At 48.0% G+C, this 18,604-nt stretch overlaps 1 long non-coding RNA gene across 1 annotated transcript in view; it reads right to left on the reverse strand.

Moving 5' to 3' along the window:
- Positions 1-18,604, reverse strand: part of LOC138302074 (uncharacterized) — a 169,133-nt gene that overhangs the window by 58,975 nt on the left and 91,554 nt on the right. The window lies entirely within an intron of this gene.

Below are 18,604 nucleotides of genomic sequence, written 5' to 3' on the forward strand. Positions count from 1 at the left end.
ACTACCCCTCCATCCATGCCACCATTATACAATCACCTGATGGAGAATCACTTAGCACTTCTCAAGGAGGAAGTTATGCCTCTCTTGCCCAAAGGAGCCATAGAGAGGGTTACTGTGCCAGAAGTAGGTCGTGGTTGCTATTCCCGCTACTTTCTTCTACCCAAAAAGGACAAGGGCCTCCACTCTATCCTAGATCTTTGGCACCTCAATCTCTTCTTCAAGAAGGAGAACTTAAAAATGCTCACTCTGGCTCAGTTTTTTAGTGCTCCCAACCCATGAGATCTGCCCACAGATGTAACTTGCGATTCAGGGTAGGCCACGAGCAGTTTTAGTGCACCATGCTCCCGTTTTTCTATCACTAAGGTGATGGTGGTGGCAGCAGCTCATATGCTCATATCAGGGGTTTCAGTCTTCACCTATTTTAACAACTGGCAGATAAAGGCAGGCTCAGCCCAGGCTGTCACCTCCCACTTCCAGTCTATGACAGAACTCCTGCATTTGTTGGAGTTCATTATAAACTTCTGAAGTCACACCTGACTCCCTCTCAAACGCTCTCTTTCATTGCAGCTGTTCTGGCCCAGTGTAGTTTCAGGCTTATCTTCCAGAGCAGCAATATTCAAGCTACAATACTAATGTTTCGGCCTCTATCCTGGATTTCATTTCATTAATTGAGGAAGACTGTGAGGCTGCTGAGCCTCATGGCCTCCTGCATCCTGCTTGTGACTCATGCCAGACAGCATATGTGGGCTCTGCAGTGAGACCTGAAGTTCCAGTGGGTGCACCATCAGGGGAATCTCTCTGACATCGTCCAGACCTCTGACGGAACTGCGCAAGATCTGCAGTGGTGGTTAACGAACCATGATTGGGTCAGAGGCAGCTCCCTCTTTCTTCCCCAACCAGATCTGACAGTATTGACAGATACATCACTCCTGGGATGGGGCAGTCACCTGGAAGAGGAGGAGATCAGAGGCATTTGGTCCCTGACAGAGTTCGGAGTTGACATCAGCCTGTTGGAGATCCATGCGATCAGACTAGCATTGAAACCATTTATTTCCTCTATGAAGGGGAAGGTAGTGCAGGTGTTCACAGGCAACACTTCTGCCATGTGGTACATCAACAAGCAGGGCAGGGTGGGGTCGTGGACCCTTTGTCAGCAAGCTCCTCACCTCTAGTCGTGGCTGGAACATGAAGGCATTTTCCTGGTGGTTCAACATCTGGTGGGCTCTCTGAATACCAGAGGGAACTCAGCCAACAATGCCTAGTCGATGATGACTGGCATCTTCATTCAGAGATGGCACAAGGTCTCTTTCAGCAGTAGGGAGAGGCTTGGTTAGATCTGCCCGCCTCCACAGAGAACAATCAATGTCAGCAGTATTGTGTCTTGGGGTTTCTAAGGCAACAGTCGCTTGGTGACGTTTTTAAACTCAAGTGGAACTCAGGCCTCCTGTACTCCTTTCCACCCATACCACTTCTGCCCAGGGTTCTGAAGAATGTCAAGAATGACTAGGCCCAATTAATCCTTGTGGCTCCAGACTGGGCACAAAGAGTCTGGTATCTTGAGATACTGAGCATGGCCGTTGATCCTCCAGTCAGTCAGTCCCTGGGAGAATCTTCTGTTGCAGCAGCATGGGAGGGTTTCTCCACCTGAACCTGTACAATCTCTGCCTTCTTGCTTGGAGGATGAGCAGAAACAGTTGACAGGTTTTGACCTTTTGCCCAAAGTTGTAACGTAATCTTGGCAGCCAGGTGTCCCTCCACCAAAATGGTATACGTCTGTTGTCCGAAGAAATTTATGGCATTTCTGCTGACCCCCTTTCTGCCCCTCTCTCTGAGGTCCTATTGTTTATACTTTCTCTGGCCCAATAGGGTTCTGCTATGGGCACTCTCAGAGGTTATCTGTGTGCCTCTTCTGCTTTTTTGGGGTTGCCTAATAAACCTTCGCTGCATAGTTTCCTATTGTAAATAGGTTCCTTAAAGGCCTTACTCATATGTTTCCTCCTTCTCCATTCATTATGTCCCAATGGCATTTGAATTTAATGTTGACCTTTCTGATGTGTACTCCTTTCAAGCCTCTAAACTATTGTCCTCTCAGGCTTTTCACTTTGAAAACAGGCTTCCTTGTGGCCATTACATCTGCCCTCAGGATGAGTGAGCTGCGAGCAATGTCATTTCAGCTGCCCCACTTTTCTATCTATCCTGATAAAGTGATGCTTCATACAAGGACCAACCTTTCTGCCAAAAGTGATTACGCCCTGCAATGTAGGCCAATCCGCCACCTTGCCTACTTGTTACGTACCTTGTATCCTTCTGAGGAAGAAGAGAGACTACCCCTAGACCCCCAAAAAATGTTGGAGTTCACCTTGATCATACCAAGGAGTATATATATTTCCATAAATTATATATATATATATATATATATTTGTTGAGCAGTCCTAAAGAGTATCTATATATTTTAAAAAACATAATCATTATACATATTTGTGCAAAGAAATAAACATATCTAGATTCATACATATAATCAAATTAGAAATATTTATATACATAGGGATCTGCTGTACATTAGTGTTTGAGTATTGTGGTTATGTATGAAGGAACCAACTCTTGAGTAGTCTCCTGAAGATAAGCTAGATATATTTGGATCTTATGTTTGGGAGTAGTGAGTTCCATAGTTTGGGTGCTTGGACAGAGGAAGATGTGCCACCTATTGTTTTTTTCTTGTATGGCGGGATTTTGAGGTGAGGTGCAAATCTGTTGTGGAGCATTCTTTGTTGAATGTATTTGGTGATTTTATTCCTGATGAAGTGTATTTTCCCGTGTATTGCTTTGTGGGTGATACAAAGCAGCCGGACTGTGGACCTTCTGGCAACCAGTAAACAATGTAGGGCATTGTGGCTTTACATGTAGGAGAAGTCTGTCAGCAGAGTTTTGAATTGTCTGTAGTCTTTTCATAGTTGATAAATATGATTCATTGTGGAGATCATTGCCGTAATCAAGTTTAGACAATACAAGAGAGATAGTATCCTGTCCTTGTGAGGAAATCCCAGGTGGGGGGGAAGATGCGTCACAGAGTTTTCATAGTAGTGACACTTAGGCCCTCATTATAACCTTGGTGGTAAATGCCACCTACCGCTGTGCTGACGGCCGCCAACATACTGTGACCGCAGCGATATTCCGCTACGGGTATTATGACCCACACAGAGAAATCTGCCACTATACAGACACCCACACAAATCCGCCAGACCAAAGGTCAGTGATTAACTGGCGATACCAAAACCCACACCATTACGCCAACAGGAATACACCCACAGTATCACGACCCACAAATCACTGCAGCGGTCTTTCAATGGCGGTAAACCATTGGCGGTACATACCGCTGCGCTCAAAATACACACACACTATCAAACTCCACCACATTGGACAATTCAAACTACACACACCAGACACACATACACACACCACACACTCACACCACTATAAAACACACACCCACATTACCCACAACCCTGTAGGACCCAAACATTTTGGCAAGTGAGAGAGAGAGAAACCAGGAGCATCCACTCAATCAGAGCCACAAAACACCCTCACCCATACACCATCCATGCACCTCACACCACACACCCCAACACAGCACCCCACACACCTGCACACATATCACTCACACCACATCCATGGCACCCCAAATACATCCCAGGTTTTCAGAGGAGGAGCTAGGGGTGATGGTGGAGGAAATCATCCAGGTAGAGCCAGAAGCTATTTGGATCACAGGTGCAGCAGTCCCATTGCTAGGACAATAGAGTTATGGCGGAGAATCATGGACAGGGTCAACGCCATGGGACAGCATCCAAGAACAAGGGATGACATCAGGAAGAGGTGGAATGACCTATGGGGGAAGGTGCGTTCCGTAGTTGCAAGACACCAGGTAGCAGCACAGAGGACTGGCGGTGGACCCCCACCTCCTCCCCCACAACTAACAACATGGGAGGAGCAAGTCTTGGCAGTAATGCATCCTGAGGGCCTTGCAGGAGTAGTAGGAGGACTGGACTCTGGTAAGTCAAATCTTTACTACTATATCCCCCACCCTACCTGTATGCCATCGCAAACTCCTACCCCTACCCTCACCCCCATCACTCCACTACCTCACATATACCCCATATATACCCCACTATCACAACCCACCCATCCCAATACCAAGCCCTGCATGCAACACAAATCACTGGACCCCCATCACAGACCTGCATGGACACTCATCACCACAGCATCCACACTAGTGACAATCACTTAGCCAAACCAAGCACAACTCACACAAGCCAAAGCTGCCTTGGGAAAAACAACCATAGTGGGGAATATACCCATGCACAAGATGGCACACGCAGAAACATTAACACAGCATTTGTATCCCCACAGAACCCCTACTCAACTTCACTGGAGAGGAGTTGCCAGCAACATCCAGTCCCCCCAGAAGAGGCCCAGAGTGATGACAGCAGCTCTGCACGCCTGGATCAGGATGACCAACCTGGCCCATCAGGGACCTCCGGACAATCGGTTACCCTATCACAGTCCCAACCCACCACAGAACCTCCCCCCTCAGCAAACACCAGCAGAGCACCCACCCAGAGGGCCCATGCCACTGTCCCCAGGACACGTCAATCAAAAAGCAGTGTGTCCACCACTACAGGGACCCCAGGCAACCCCACAAACTCAGGACGATCAGGGACCTGGGGTCAGTGGCAGTGGCCACACGGTTCATGGGACAGAGGCACAGGACAACAGGGAAGCTGGGAGAACTGCTGTGCCACGGGGGGGACAGGCCCAGGGAACCGGCTCTCCTGGAGGCACTCACCAACATCCTGGGGGCATACCACCATTCCCAGGAGACCATGGGCCAGATACTGTACAAGTTCCAGGAGACCCAGCAGCTGCATGAGGGACAGTACCTAGGGATCAGGGATGACCTAAAAAACATCTACACCATCCTGGTCACCATTGCATGGGTGCTGGCTGACATGGGCAAGACCATGAGGGAGGCAGTGGCTCAACAACGGGCCCCTGACACTAGCCACACTGAAGAACAGCCCTCAACCGCCACCTGTGCTAGTGGACGGGAGACCCTGCCACAGAACAAAGGGGTCGCCAGCACCCCACCCCCTGCAAATGCAGAACCACCCGGCAAATGGTCCCTGCGATCCTGGCAGAAACCAGAGAACATTGCCAAGACCCCCGCCAGGAAATAAGACTCTCCTGATGTCACCCTTCTGTCCCACTCTGTCACCCTGTCCACCTTGAACTGCCATTGCTCCACTTCCTATTGCCCCTTGGACAATGCCCCTGTGATATAAATAGACTGGACTCTATCCTGGACTTTCCTCCACCATCACCCCAGCCCATTGCACATCCCCTTCTACTTATGAGCACTTAAATAAACACCCTTGGAACAAATATGAATCTGGAGTTTGGCAAATGATTCAAATATGTAGTAGTACAACATTCTCAAAGCATAGCAAGTCATATGCACAGTTACATTTTCATTAGAATGGCCTTTAGTGGGCAGCAGTAAACACACCAGGAACCAGCGTGGGCAACAGAGATCAGAAAATATAGATGCCAAAGGGTACCATAAGTGACCATAGACACAGGGAAATCAGACTGCCATTAACAATGTCCAACAGAAAACTGAAATGTAAAGTGAAGTTACAGTGTCTTACCTGCGTGTCACTGGAAGTACTGCTGTATTATATTACTTCTGTTGTCCCCATCTTTTTCCTCTGCCTCATCTTCCTCACTGTCCATAGGTTCCACTGCTGCCACAAGACCATCTCCAGACTCACCGCCTGCAGAAAAGGCACCTGGCATCTCAAGGCCAGGTTGTGCAACATGCAACATGCAACAATAATCTGGCACACCTTCTTGGGTGAGTAGTACAGGGATCCACCTATGAGATGGAGGCACTTGAACCTGGCCTTCAGGATGCTGAAGGTTCTTTCAATTATCCGCCTTGTTCGCCCATGTGCTTCTGCCCTTGTCCTGGCATTCCTCACTGGGGTCAGTAGCCATGAGAGGTTGGGTTAACCAGAGTCACCTGCAAATATCAAGGGACAACTGTTAGACACAAACTAACCCTTAGGGACAACCCCATACCCAGACACCTACTTATACTGGGTGGGGACCTTGGGCTCACCTATTAGCCACACTCGGTGCCTCTGGATTTGGCCCATCACATATGGGATGCTGCTATTCCTCAAGATAAAGGCATCATGCACAGAGCCAGGATACTTGGCATTCACATGGGAGATGTACTGGTCCACCAAACACACCAGCTGCACATTCTTAGAGTGATAGCTTTTTCTATTCCTGAAAACTTGTTCATTTCTCCAGGGGGGGACAAATGGCACATGTATTTCATCAATGGCACCAATGATGTTGGGGATATGTCCCAGGGCATTAAAGTCAGCTTTCACTGTGGCCAAATCCTCCACCTGTGGAAATACAATGTAGCTGCACATGTGTTTCAGCAGGGCTGACAACACTCTGGTCAACACGTTGGAGAACATTGGCTAAGACATCCCTGATGCCATGGCCACTGTAGTTGGGAAGGAACCACTTACCAGTAAATGGAGCACTGATAGGACCTGCACTAGAGGGGGGATACTTGTGGGCTGGTGGATAGCTGACATCAGGTCTGGCTCCAATTGGGCACACAGCTCTTGGATTGTGGCCCGATCAAGTCTGTATGTTATGATAATGTGTCTGTCCTCCATTGTCGCAAGGTCCACCTGGGGTCTATACACCGGAGGATGTCGCCATCTCATATTCAGCCTCAGCGGTTGAATCTTATGGAAGAAAACGGTGATCAGTGGGTCATATTCACACATCTATTGCACTAATGATGCATTTTTTCCTTTACAGAACCAGTATGTGAATAAAAAAATCAGTTGCTGTGCCAATGTCTGCTGTGATGCAGTTAGGTGCCATGCCTTGTGCCCCCCTGAAATGGTGGCTGCATGACAAGTGTAAATGAGGTGATTCTGCTGGCATTGTGTGCCGTTGCGGTAGGCGGTCGAAGACTACCGCACAACTTCACATTGGTTATCATTGGGACCTATGGGTTCCAGGAGCCAATGGCGATGTACGCCGGTGGTGATGGTATGCACCACCACGGACGTGACCACTATTTTCTATCTCTTCACTCACTTGCTACCTGACCTTCAACAGGAGAGGACCTACACTGCAAATGCTGCTGTGACCTGTGTCTGGAAGCGACAATGGCTCATGTGTCTGGGGAAAGGGCCCCTGACTTCACTGCGGAGGAGTTGGAGAAACTGGTGGATGGGGTCCTACCCCAGTACACGTTACTCTACGGTCCTCCAGACAAACAGGTGAGTACATTGTGAGCATGATGCATGGCCCATGAATGTAGGGATTGCTGTGTGTGTAAGCCACATGTAGGGGGGGCAGAGGCGTCCTGGCCAGAGTGCTGCATGTATGGTGGTCAATGTATGTGCATCAGAGGATGGGAGGGATATGGTGGGCCATGAGTGTGACGGTCCGGACGGTTGACTAATTCCCTTTTCTGCAGTCTTTTCCATGCAGGTCAGTGCCCACCAGAAAAAGGGTATTTGGAGTGCCATCGCCAAGGAGGTGCGGACCCTGGAGGTCTTTTACAGGCGAACACTCACTGCCACAAATGGTGGGAGGACCTGTGCTGCTGGGCAAAGAAGATGGCGGAGGCCCAACTGGGGCTGGCCTCCCAACGAAGAAGGGGTGCCTGTCGCACCATGACGCCCCTGATGTTCCGCATCCTGGCAGTTGCTTATCCGGAGTTGGATGGGCGCTTGAAGGCATCACAGCAGCCACAAGGGGGTGAGTACAGACTCTAAATCCTGACTTTGCACGTGTTAAGGGTTACCTGGGTGGGGGCTGTGGGTGCCCCTAGGCCAATGCGAAGAAGGCAGGGTAGGTACCTTGTTGGGCAGGCTCTGGAGCACTCCTACCCCAATGTTGTTAGTGGACATCTACTACTGGGCAGGGTCCTGTGTGTTTCAGGTGTGCAGCTGATTGGCGGTAGGCATTGTGCCCTATGGGCTGGTGACTATCTTAGTGACTGGTAGTCCATGACCTAGTGCATAGGGCTAGTCCCTCTGTGTTGTGTATGCCAACAGTGGTGGTGTTGCTGGCATTGACCAAGTGTATCCTCTGACTCTCCCCCCCTTTTTGTTTTGTCACCCTGTCCTTGTGTGCATTAGCATCATCAGGCAGAGGAGCACAGGCACCGGCGACAGAGGGAGCTGCATCTCACATGGGCCTGGAGGCAGAATCCACAGAGGGCACCAGTGGGACGGAGGGGGAGGCGAGCACCATGACGGAGACAGCAACTCCTCCTCTGATGGATGCTCCTGGCGGTAGCGGACACCTCTGGGCCCACCCCAACAACAGTTACAGCTGCCACCCCCTACCAGACCCCCTTCCCAGCAGCTCCTAAGCGTGTTTCCCATGCCCGCTCACCCAGGAGGGTGGGCATCTCCATTGTCCCAGGCACCTCAGGCCCTGCCCCAGTCAGCCCTGCTGCCCTCAGTGAGGAGGCTCTTGACCTCCTGAGATCCCTCACTGTTGGGCAGTCAACCATTCTGAATGCCATCCAGGGTGTCGAGAGGCATTTGCAACAAACACATGCATACCTGGAAGGCATTCACTCTGGCGTGGCGGCCCAACAGAGAAGAAAATGTCAGGCTCTGGCTTCCTCCCTGATGGCAGCCCTTATCCCTGTCTCTAGCCTCCCCCCTCCAACGTCCTCTACCCAGTTCCAATCCCCTCAACCCCAACCTATCCCAAGCACACCTTCAGACCAGCATTCACCCAAATCACTACACAAAAGTGGCTCAGGCAAACACAAGCATTACACTTCATCTCACAGGCACTGACACAAGCACCATCCCCATGCAGACACACCAACATCCACTGCCTCCACTGTGTCCCCCTCCTCCTCGTCATCCACCTCCCTCCCAGTAGCGTCTCCACTCACACCTGCATGCACTACATCCTCATCCACTACCTCCATCACCAGCACACCCATCACAACACACTGGCAGTCACCACACCCACATCCAGGCACACATCCCCTGTGTCCTCCCCCAGTATGTCTGTGACCCCTCCTCCCAAAGTACACAAACGCAAGCACCCACCCCCCAACAACCATCCACCTCACAAAAGCATCCAGCAAATGCACCTGCACCCAAACACAGCAGACAGACACTTCCTACAACCATTCCCTCTTCCTCCGCTCCCAAAACCTCTTCCTCTTCCCATCCCAGCGTCTCTAAGAAGCTTTTCCTGGCAAACATTGACCTCTTACCTACCCCTCCCCCATCCTTCCCCTCGGGCTAGGGTGTCCAGAACCCAGTCCAGCACCTCAGCCACCAAGTCGACGTCCACAGTGGTTCCTGCAGCTAACAGAGGCTTGAAGGGGGTACATATCAGCCCAGCCAGTGTGCCACCAACACCTGCCAAGGACAACACCGTTCCACCACCTGCCAAGGTGAAGAGGGGGACAGGATGCAGCAAGGGGAAGGAGCACCAACCACCCAGCAAGGCCACCTCAAAGACTCCAGCTGCCAGACCCAAGGTGACACCACCATCTGCCAAGGTGAGGAAGGAGCAGAAAACATCAGGCAAGGCACTTCAGCCATCAGAGGATGCAGGTGAAGGACTGGTGGCTACCAGCACAACCGCCAGCACCGCCACCTCCACCGCGGCCAGCACCGCCAGCAGCTCCGCCGCAAGCACCGCCACCTGCACCGCCGCAAAGACCACTACTGTCAGCAGCAGCAGCAGCCCCAGTGGGTAGCCGTCCGAGGCTGCAGGAGAAGGGCTGGGGCCTCCAACCACCATTGGCAGCACCGGCACCTGCACCACGGCCAGCACCGCCACCTGCACCACTGCAAGAACCACCACCTGCACTGCTGACAGTAGCACCACCACCAGCAGCAGCAGCCCCAGTGGGCAGCCGTCCGAGGCTACAGGAGAAAGGCTGGAGCCTCCCACCACCACTAGCAGCACCCCCACCAGCACCGGCACTACAACCAGTATGCAGCCTTAGCCTCCACAGGATGGAGTCTAGCCCTGCCTCCATGGACTGTCATGCAACCTGGTCCCTGCAAATCTCGTGCCTCAGACACTCAGGTGAGGGACTGTGGACTGCCACACCCCAAGTGTTGCATCACTGGGCACGAAGCCCCCCCAGAACCAGTGGAGATATGCATCCACTCAACCAATCCTTGGCAGGATGAAGTACACTGGGCACCGAGCCCCCTCCAGAACCAGTGGAGATATGCATCCACTCATCCAATCCTTTGCAGGATGAAGCACACTGGGCACAAAGCCCCCTCCAGAACCATTGGAGAAAGGCATCCACTCACCCAATTGTTGCCAGGATGAAGCACACTGGGCACAAAGCCCCCTCCAGAACCAGTGGAGAAAGGCACCCACTAGGGAGACTGTGGCTTTGCACTCCCCAGGACCAAGCAGTGTGCAACCCACCCACTTGAGAGACTGTGGCTTTGCACTCCCCAGGACCAAGCAGTGGGCAACCCACCCACTTGAAAGACTGTGGCTTTGCACTCCCCAGGACCAAGCAGTGGGCACGGAGCCCCCTCTAGGAGCAGTGGTGTTATTCCATCTTCCGGCTGAGGTGCCCCCCACTTCCCAATTCCCTTGAGGTGCATGTGTGTTTTTGACCTGATGCTCCTGCAGTGTTCTCTCTGTATTGAGGCAGGAGTCAAGTGTGGGCTTGGTCTGTGAGTTTTGGCCCAGTGGACATTTTGAGTGGACAATGTAACCCCTTATGTACATATTGTATATTTTTGTAAATACTGTTTTTCAAATTGTAACGCATATCTGAATATTTCTAATATGACAGTAATTTGACTCAATTTCTTTTGTCCTTGCATTCTTCCAGAGGGTTACGGGGTGTAAATGTAATGTTGATGCATGTTTTTGTGTGTATGGTGTTGTTGGTGAGGGTTGGGGGGAGGGTTTTGCATGTTGCGTATTTGTGTCACTCTCTTTTTCCACCCCCCACCCCTATGTACTAGGTGCCATACTCACGGTGGTGGTCGTCGCCGCCTTTCATATTCCTGGTAGATGAGGAGGTAGACCAGCATGGGCAGGACCTGCAGCTCTGGCTCCATGGCGTCCTGGTTCTTCGTTTGTGTCGAGCGGTGAGTGGTTTCCCTTCCAAGTCCTGTTTCTGCCGTGCTCTTGATGGCGTTGGTACCGCCCCGGAAAAGCTGGTGGATTGGCGGGTTGTGATGGGGTGGGCGGTACATTGTCTTCTGCCTGTCTGTTGGTGGTTACCACTGCGGTGTTTATTGCTACTGACATGGCGGTCGGAGTGTTAAAGTGGCTGTCTGTGTTGCCGGTTTCCGCTGTGGTCGTGATCCCATTTTTTTTACAGCTGGCCTGTTGGCAGTATTACTGCCGCTTTAACACCGACGGTCAGGGTTGTGATGAGGGCCTTAATCTTGCTAATTTGTCCACTTGGCCATTCATTAATACTTTGGAGCCAATGGTAATCCCAAGGTTTCTTACTTCCTTAGATACTTTAAGACGTGGACTTTGATCATCAGGTCAGGCACAGAGTGGGTCATAAATGTTTCCAATCACCACATGTTAGTATTTCAGTTTTGGAAGCATTAAATTTGAGATAGCTCCATGTCATCCACTGATGGGTGGCTCGGACGTCACCTGAAGATCTTTGAGTTTCCGATGTCTTTGGGTCTTTCCAGTTTAAGGAGCATTTGGATGTCATCTGCATAGTTATAGCATGTGAGCTGAAATTCATTGATCAATGTCGGTAATGACTTCATGTAGATGTTGTAAGTCATCAGTGATATGATAGATCCATAAGGGACCCCTGCTTTTGTGAAGTGTGGGTTGGATGAGAAAGGGTGGTATAGGTGACATTTGTTTAATTTTGGGAATAGGGACTGTAATCCAGTTGAGCGCCGTCCCATCGATGACGGCTTCTAAGTTTTTTATTAGAGCGTCATGGTCAGCTGTGTTGAAGATAGCTGAGAGGTCCAAGAAAAGTAGTGCAGGCAACCCTTTATAGTTTACTGTGTATTTAAGATCATCTCAGATGGTAATGAGGGCAATATATTGAGCCTCTTTCTGGCAGACTTCTGTCTAGTAGTCTAAGACAATCAATTGTGGCATCTGGGCAAATGCTGCTCTTTCTATCAGTTTGACCAAGAAAGGCCCATTTGTAAACAGTCTGTAGTTGTTGGTGTCATTTGGGGGCAAGTTTGTTTTCTTTAATAATGGGCATATGTATGCCTTTTTTAGATCTTCAAGAAAGTTTCCCATAGTTAAAGAATTATTGCTGATTTTTGTAACTGGTGTGGCAGCAGAGGTAGTTACAAGAATGTTTTGGTGGGCAAGGGTATCCGGCTGGCCTGCTTGCCTTGACCAGATCCATAAATTCAAGTTGTGATATTTGTTTGAAGGAATGCAGAGGCTGGGTAAGCCCACTCTTGGAAGCAATTTTTGGAGAGGGATTGGTGCTGGAGTTTTTCCTTTGTTTTAAGTAGGATTCCACCGAGTCTGCTTTGGTTGTATAATGATTTGTCAGTTTTTCTGTGAAATATTGAGTAATGTGATGAATCCTTCTGTGGATTTAGGTTTACAAAATTTGGTGAGGAGTTTATAAAGTTCTTTGTTTGCTCATTTAGCATTTTTAATTCTGTCTGAATAGTATTGTTTTGAGCTTTTTTTGATTGTTGACTTGTGTATTCTGTTAACTTTCTGGTGACATTGTTCTTGATTTGTTTGTTTTGAGCCAGGTGTGCTGCAGCTTTCTAAGTTGTTGTATTATTTCTTTTAGTTCTGCATTTCTCTAAGGTGCTTGTTTTCTTTAGTCCCGTTTTGTTGTTCTTAGTGGTATTGGGCTATCAAAAGATTCCTGCAGCCACACATAACACTTTTGAACAGAAGTTTTTGTGTCTGGATCTGTATTGGATATTAGTATCTCTGTTGGATCTTAGTTGTTCTTCTCAACATAAACCCCTCAGTGTGTGTGTGTGTAGACAGACAGATAGATAGATAGATAGATAGATAGATAGATAGATAGATAGATAGATAGATAGATAGATAGAGCACAAACCAATATTCCACTGGTGTCACACACACAGTGTGCATTGCACAAGTCTAACAGTGGTCCTACATATGACATCCAATAGCCACCAATCCGTACTTCTCCTGCTCTTTCAAATTAGAAACATTTGATTTGATATCTGCATTTGGATGCAATTCCTACTAATCAGCGTGTTCTGTTGTGACCTGTAACGTTTAGCCTTGGGCTGGAACAGGTGGTAGCAATGCTTTTCAAGAGGAAAACGCATCTCTAAAGACATTTAGCTGAAGGCAGCTGGGTTATGTGATGTTGTTCATTTCACTAAAGTCATGATACATATTTAATAAGTAAATACTGTGTTTCAGATGAGAGGCATCGTTTGTTTTGACAAAATACACAGCTGCAATTCATTCATCACTCAAGAGTACGCTTGAATTTATTTGACTCTTTCATGGGATGACAGCTTTCTCTTTTAACATTTCAATCAGCCATTAGCATTTCTCGTTAGATATATTATTCATTTCGGTTCTTTTTTTGACCTCAGTTAGCTTACATATTAACCTCAAACAGTTGTAAAATAAGTAATTCTGAAATATTTGTGAAAGACGTCTTCGGTTTTGTTATGGCTGACTTGCCTATTCTTATCTTTCCTTGCGCACTTTTTCATGCTCATTTTTGTTAAGCTGTTCCGTTTTCACACCCTTGCGTAGTTTACATTATGATCTCAAGACTTCCTACTTTCCGTCATGCAAATTCCACAGCACAGAGATTGGTGTACAATGTAAATGGTCTCTACTCCAGTGGTATGATCTGACAACGTTCTGGGTCACGCCTCTATTTCTATTTTTACTCTGCCTGCCATCTTACTGGTCTCTTAAATCAAAAAGGAAAAAAAAAACACGTCCCCCTAATGTCGATTGCCCTAAATTAGGTAAGTCAAATTTGTGGCAGAGCACGTCTGAACAGGGTCAGACTGGCCTATAATGCAGTCAGTGCCCGATGGGCTAAACAGGTCAGTGTGTAGGCCGTTTTTCGGTTAAGCATGCATGCGCTTTGACCTGTTGTAACTACGCCCACCACACCCCCATCACTATCACTCGTTCGTAGTCTTGCCTTTCAAAAATCCTTTGTTATCATTGGTAAATGCTTTATATTTATCCCTCCTTGGGGAGTTATGTTATCCCCTTGGACACAAACCCTGTTACATGAATAATTGCACTTTTGCCAATACATTTGACTGCAAGCGAACTTTTTTCCTTTTGTTTCTCTCCTTTGCGCTCATGCCAGCATGGTGCTGTGAATCAGCTTGCTTATGTCAACTGTTTTACTTTTCATTTTCTATTTATGTGGCAAGAAAAGTCCAGTTAGGAATTTACAACGCTAATAGCTCTAACACGTGCAAATACGAGACCTGTTGCATTGCAAATGCTTGTTTTTTTGGGTGGTGCCACAAACATTGGCTGCAGCGCGCCAAAATCTATGCAGCCTTTCATGTCTCAGAAGACACTTATGCAAAGTGTACTTACAAGTTCAAAACTGCCCTGATTTGCAAACATGGCCCACTTTTTTAGCAATCCGATCCGCTATTTGGAGCCGCTTTTATTTTGGTGCCGTGGCCTATTTTCTAGCCTAGTCCAACCCCTCCTCTGAAGCATTTCTTATGGAGAACTGTTATCTGCATTTCAAGAATAAACATCTAAGGCACGCAATTTACTTGTTCCATTAAAATGTGTGAGAACTTCAGCCACTATTAATGGACGTTTTAAGTGAGTTTAGGAAAAACTGCTAAGGGAAATTTAGAGATATCTCAAAGGTTTAGCTAGCCTTTCTAGGGACCCGCCTTGGCATGCTAGCATCTTAACTGAAGTCATTAGTCCCGCAATCCAAAGGCACAGAGATTCCCTCCCAGCTCCCAATAAAGCACCACTGTACACAGGTGCAGAATGCTAATGGAGGGTTGCATCTCTTACCTCCTGTTCAAGTACCCAGTGCAACAGGTTAAAGCAGTGACCAGATTTTAGTGGGCAACTCATGGGGACAACCTAGAGACACTAATGACACTAATGAGCTAGGTCAGCAGGTGAGACGTGGGAAGTTTTTCACAACTGGCCATTGTAATAACCCTCCTACCAACTATCCTCAATTACCCCCAAAGGGCACTACCTATTAAATTGTCTTGAGGGATTTCTTGTGCTTTCGCCAAATTTCCTGGAAAGCCCAGAGACCTTGAAGAATAAAGCACTTCACGCGAGGTGGACCCAGGATCTATCCCAAGAAGTTCTATTCATTAGAAAGGCTCGGTATACACCCTATTGATTGTGAGAGGGATTGTGTGCTAGTGAATTTCAAGTCACCCCTCCTTGCCGAGTTGCTCCTGAGTCACCTAAACTTAATGGCAAACCCTCCCGGGTGAATTAAAACTCTTCCCTTAGGATATTTTTATAGGCCCCTTATCCCCCTCGTGGCATTTTAGGACTGGGTCTAGGTCTGATGGGAATGCATGTGGCAAGACACTATTTAAAATTCCTACCAAAAACATTTTCAGCCCCTGTCATCTTTGGATAGTCAAGACTGATGGTGCCTGGAATAGATTTCTGAATTCCCTGCTCCCCTGTAGGCTATTAAAAGGCCATATAAGAGTTCATGTCACTGCTCCATCTTTTGTTTCCAGTGTTGTCCCTGTATCCAGCAGTCTCAGTCATACTGCTCATTTGTCTGCCCCCTAGTCCTCAGATTTCATCATCCTTGATCCCTCGACAGTAGTAGGGATTCAGGAGAAGGTTCCAGCAAATCAAGACATTGACATCAATGGATCTGACCCCAGACCAGCCTTACTCTCCATTAACGGTTCTTCTTACTCAAGGGGAATCATTGTCCTCTCCCTCTCTGTCCACTGTATCATCATTTGTCTGGGACATGTTATCGTGGAACATTGCTTGTCAAAACCCTACGCTGGCAAACCGAGACTGGGGGTCTTTTTATTGACTCATTTGATATCTGCATGCCCCAGGAAATTAGGGGCCTCATTTTTTAGATTTTGTCCCAAGGCAGTTTCTCAAGTGATTTTGCTGTGCTGCCTTTTGTCAAAAGAAAAGGGCAGGAATGCGCAATATCTATAATATATGGCACATTCATGTATTTTCCCCATGCGCTGGCTCACAATGGGCTGCCATGCATCAACTCAGATACCCTTGCACCGTGGTGCAAGGGTGTCTATGTTGCAGGGATGATTGTTTTCTGTGCAGTAAGGGACACATTCCTGCACAAAAGCAATCATGAGGGCATTTTCGTTTTTCTATTTGTGCTACAGAATGCAGCATACATAGAAAAATGCAAAAACGAGGAGAAATTAAGGTATTTCTCCTTGTTGTGTTACTTTAACGTCTTCTCTGGGGAGGCTTAGGTTGTTGGCGAATTCCCAGTTTTACAAAACATTGTAAATCTGGGAATTTGTTAAATAACATGGGTGTTACGTGGGAACACCCACCTTACCACCCATGGCACGCCTCCCTGTTGCAGGTTGAGGCAACGAAGCAACTTGCGCTGTGTTTCCTCAGTCCATATTTACAAGGCTATGAAAAGCCATGCTGAGTGGCTTTACGTGGCCTTGTAAATATCGCCGTAGAGTGTGCGCTGCCTGACCGTCAGTAAAAGTGAGGTTCTGTCGGCACACTAGGGCTTGTAATTAAGCCCCTTTGTATGTCAAGCCAACATACAAATCTGGATTTACCAATTTTTTTATCACTTTTTTTGTCCAGCTATGTGTGGTGTGAGTGGCCAGCCATTGTGTGGCCTAATTCTGTGGGTCAAAAACGTACTCACTCTTACTGTTACAAGGTTGGTTATAAACTTGAGAGATGTGATGGGGTATCTCTGGTGGGAGACAGATTTATATCCTAAGCCTTTAATGTCTACAACAGGTGGGTAGGGCAAAGAGTTCATCAAGTAACTTGCGTGTTCTAGAGAATGCTTTAGACTCCTTGCAACTTCATGACAGAACAAATGTCGCTGGTGAGCTTAATCGATGAGTGAAGCACACTTCAAATTAGCTGAGGAGGAAGATGCTGCCTGGGGTATTCCCCACTTAGATTTGGTCCCAGTAAAGTGTGGTTCCCTGTTTATCAACCAGTTGTTGAGCCTATCTATTTACTTTGGCCTTTGGGCCTCCAATGGTAGATCGTACTCAAATTGAAGAGGTGCCCACACCTTCAAGTATGTAAATCAGAAGAACACATTGATATTGACCAGAATGCCATCCATCTGACCCATAGTGGGCACAGCTCTGGCCATCACCAGGGGGGTAGTCCTAATTCAGTGGTTAATCTATTGCTTTGAGATAACAAGCAGGCTCTAAAATGTGAGGGGATTTTTAGAGACCCTCTGAGGTTGGCTCTGATTTATGCCTAGCTGCTGAATACTATTGAGTTCCTGGGCACCAGTGGTCCAGGAATCCATGACCAGGTGTCTATTACTAACTGCCATAAAAAGCTGTTCAGGTCTTTCGAAGGTTTGGTTGGGGCCAGAGATCCCAGGGTACGCACCCACTGTGCTTGGTTTGACAGTCATTGCAGGAAATTAAGATCCATTCGTATTCAGAGCCCGAAAGACGCCAAGAGATGTCATTTGTAAAGCCTGAAAGGTCTATAAGATCGCACTAGCTATAATGTGAACCAGATATGTGGGAGGAAATGGTCACATCGGTTTGGGCTATAGACACCAAGGGCCCAATTACGAGGCTGGTGGTCTCAAGGTTGCCAACCTCACAGTGGTGGTCGGACTACCACTGCTCTGGTGGTCCGACCACCACATTATGAGGTTGTTTGGCAGACCTGCCAACCTATACCCATCCCTGCAGGATTTGTGATCCCAACAGGCTAACGGCAGTCCTGGTTGTAATTAACCAGGGTGGTATAGATCTCAACCTTGGTTCTCTCCTGTCAGCCCATTGGGGAAAGTTGTAATAGGGGCTGTGGGGAGACCACCACATTGACAGTGGTCTCCTCACCAGTCTCCTCACCCTGGGTCTGGTGGTCGGGTTTTCTGACCACCAAACTCATAATCAGCCCTAAGTGTTTTGAGGGGATAGTGGCCCATGGTAATCGTAACATAGTCACTAGTATTGACTACAATCTTCAACCACAGACCTGGATGGACTACTTTTTGAAAATGTATACAGCTAAGCCCTTCAATGAAAACAGCGGACCATATTTTGTCACTACTCACCCGGGAGGAACTTGTGAGTTTAAGGACATTGTGGAGGACATCAGGGCCTTTCCGCCTCATAAAGTGCTGGGACTTGATTCTGTCCCTGGGAATTTATTTAAGGCTGAGCCCTTGATAAGGGCCATGTACTTTTAGCTGCTCTTTCTCTCTCTGTTTGATAGGCAACCCTATCTCTGCATCTTGGCATTCTGCCGGGATTATACCAATTTATGAAAAAAAGGAAGTGAGGGCAATCCAGTGAATTATAGAGCAATCAGC

This window comes from Pleurodeles waltl, chromosome 6, assembly GCF_031143425.1.
Source record: "Pleurodeles waltl isolate 20211129_DDA chromosome 6, aPleWal1.hap1.20221129, whole genome shotgun sequence".
Classification (NCBI taxonomy): domain Eukaryota; kingdom Metazoa; phylum Chordata; class Amphibia; order Caudata; family Salamandridae; genus Pleurodeles; species Pleurodeles waltl.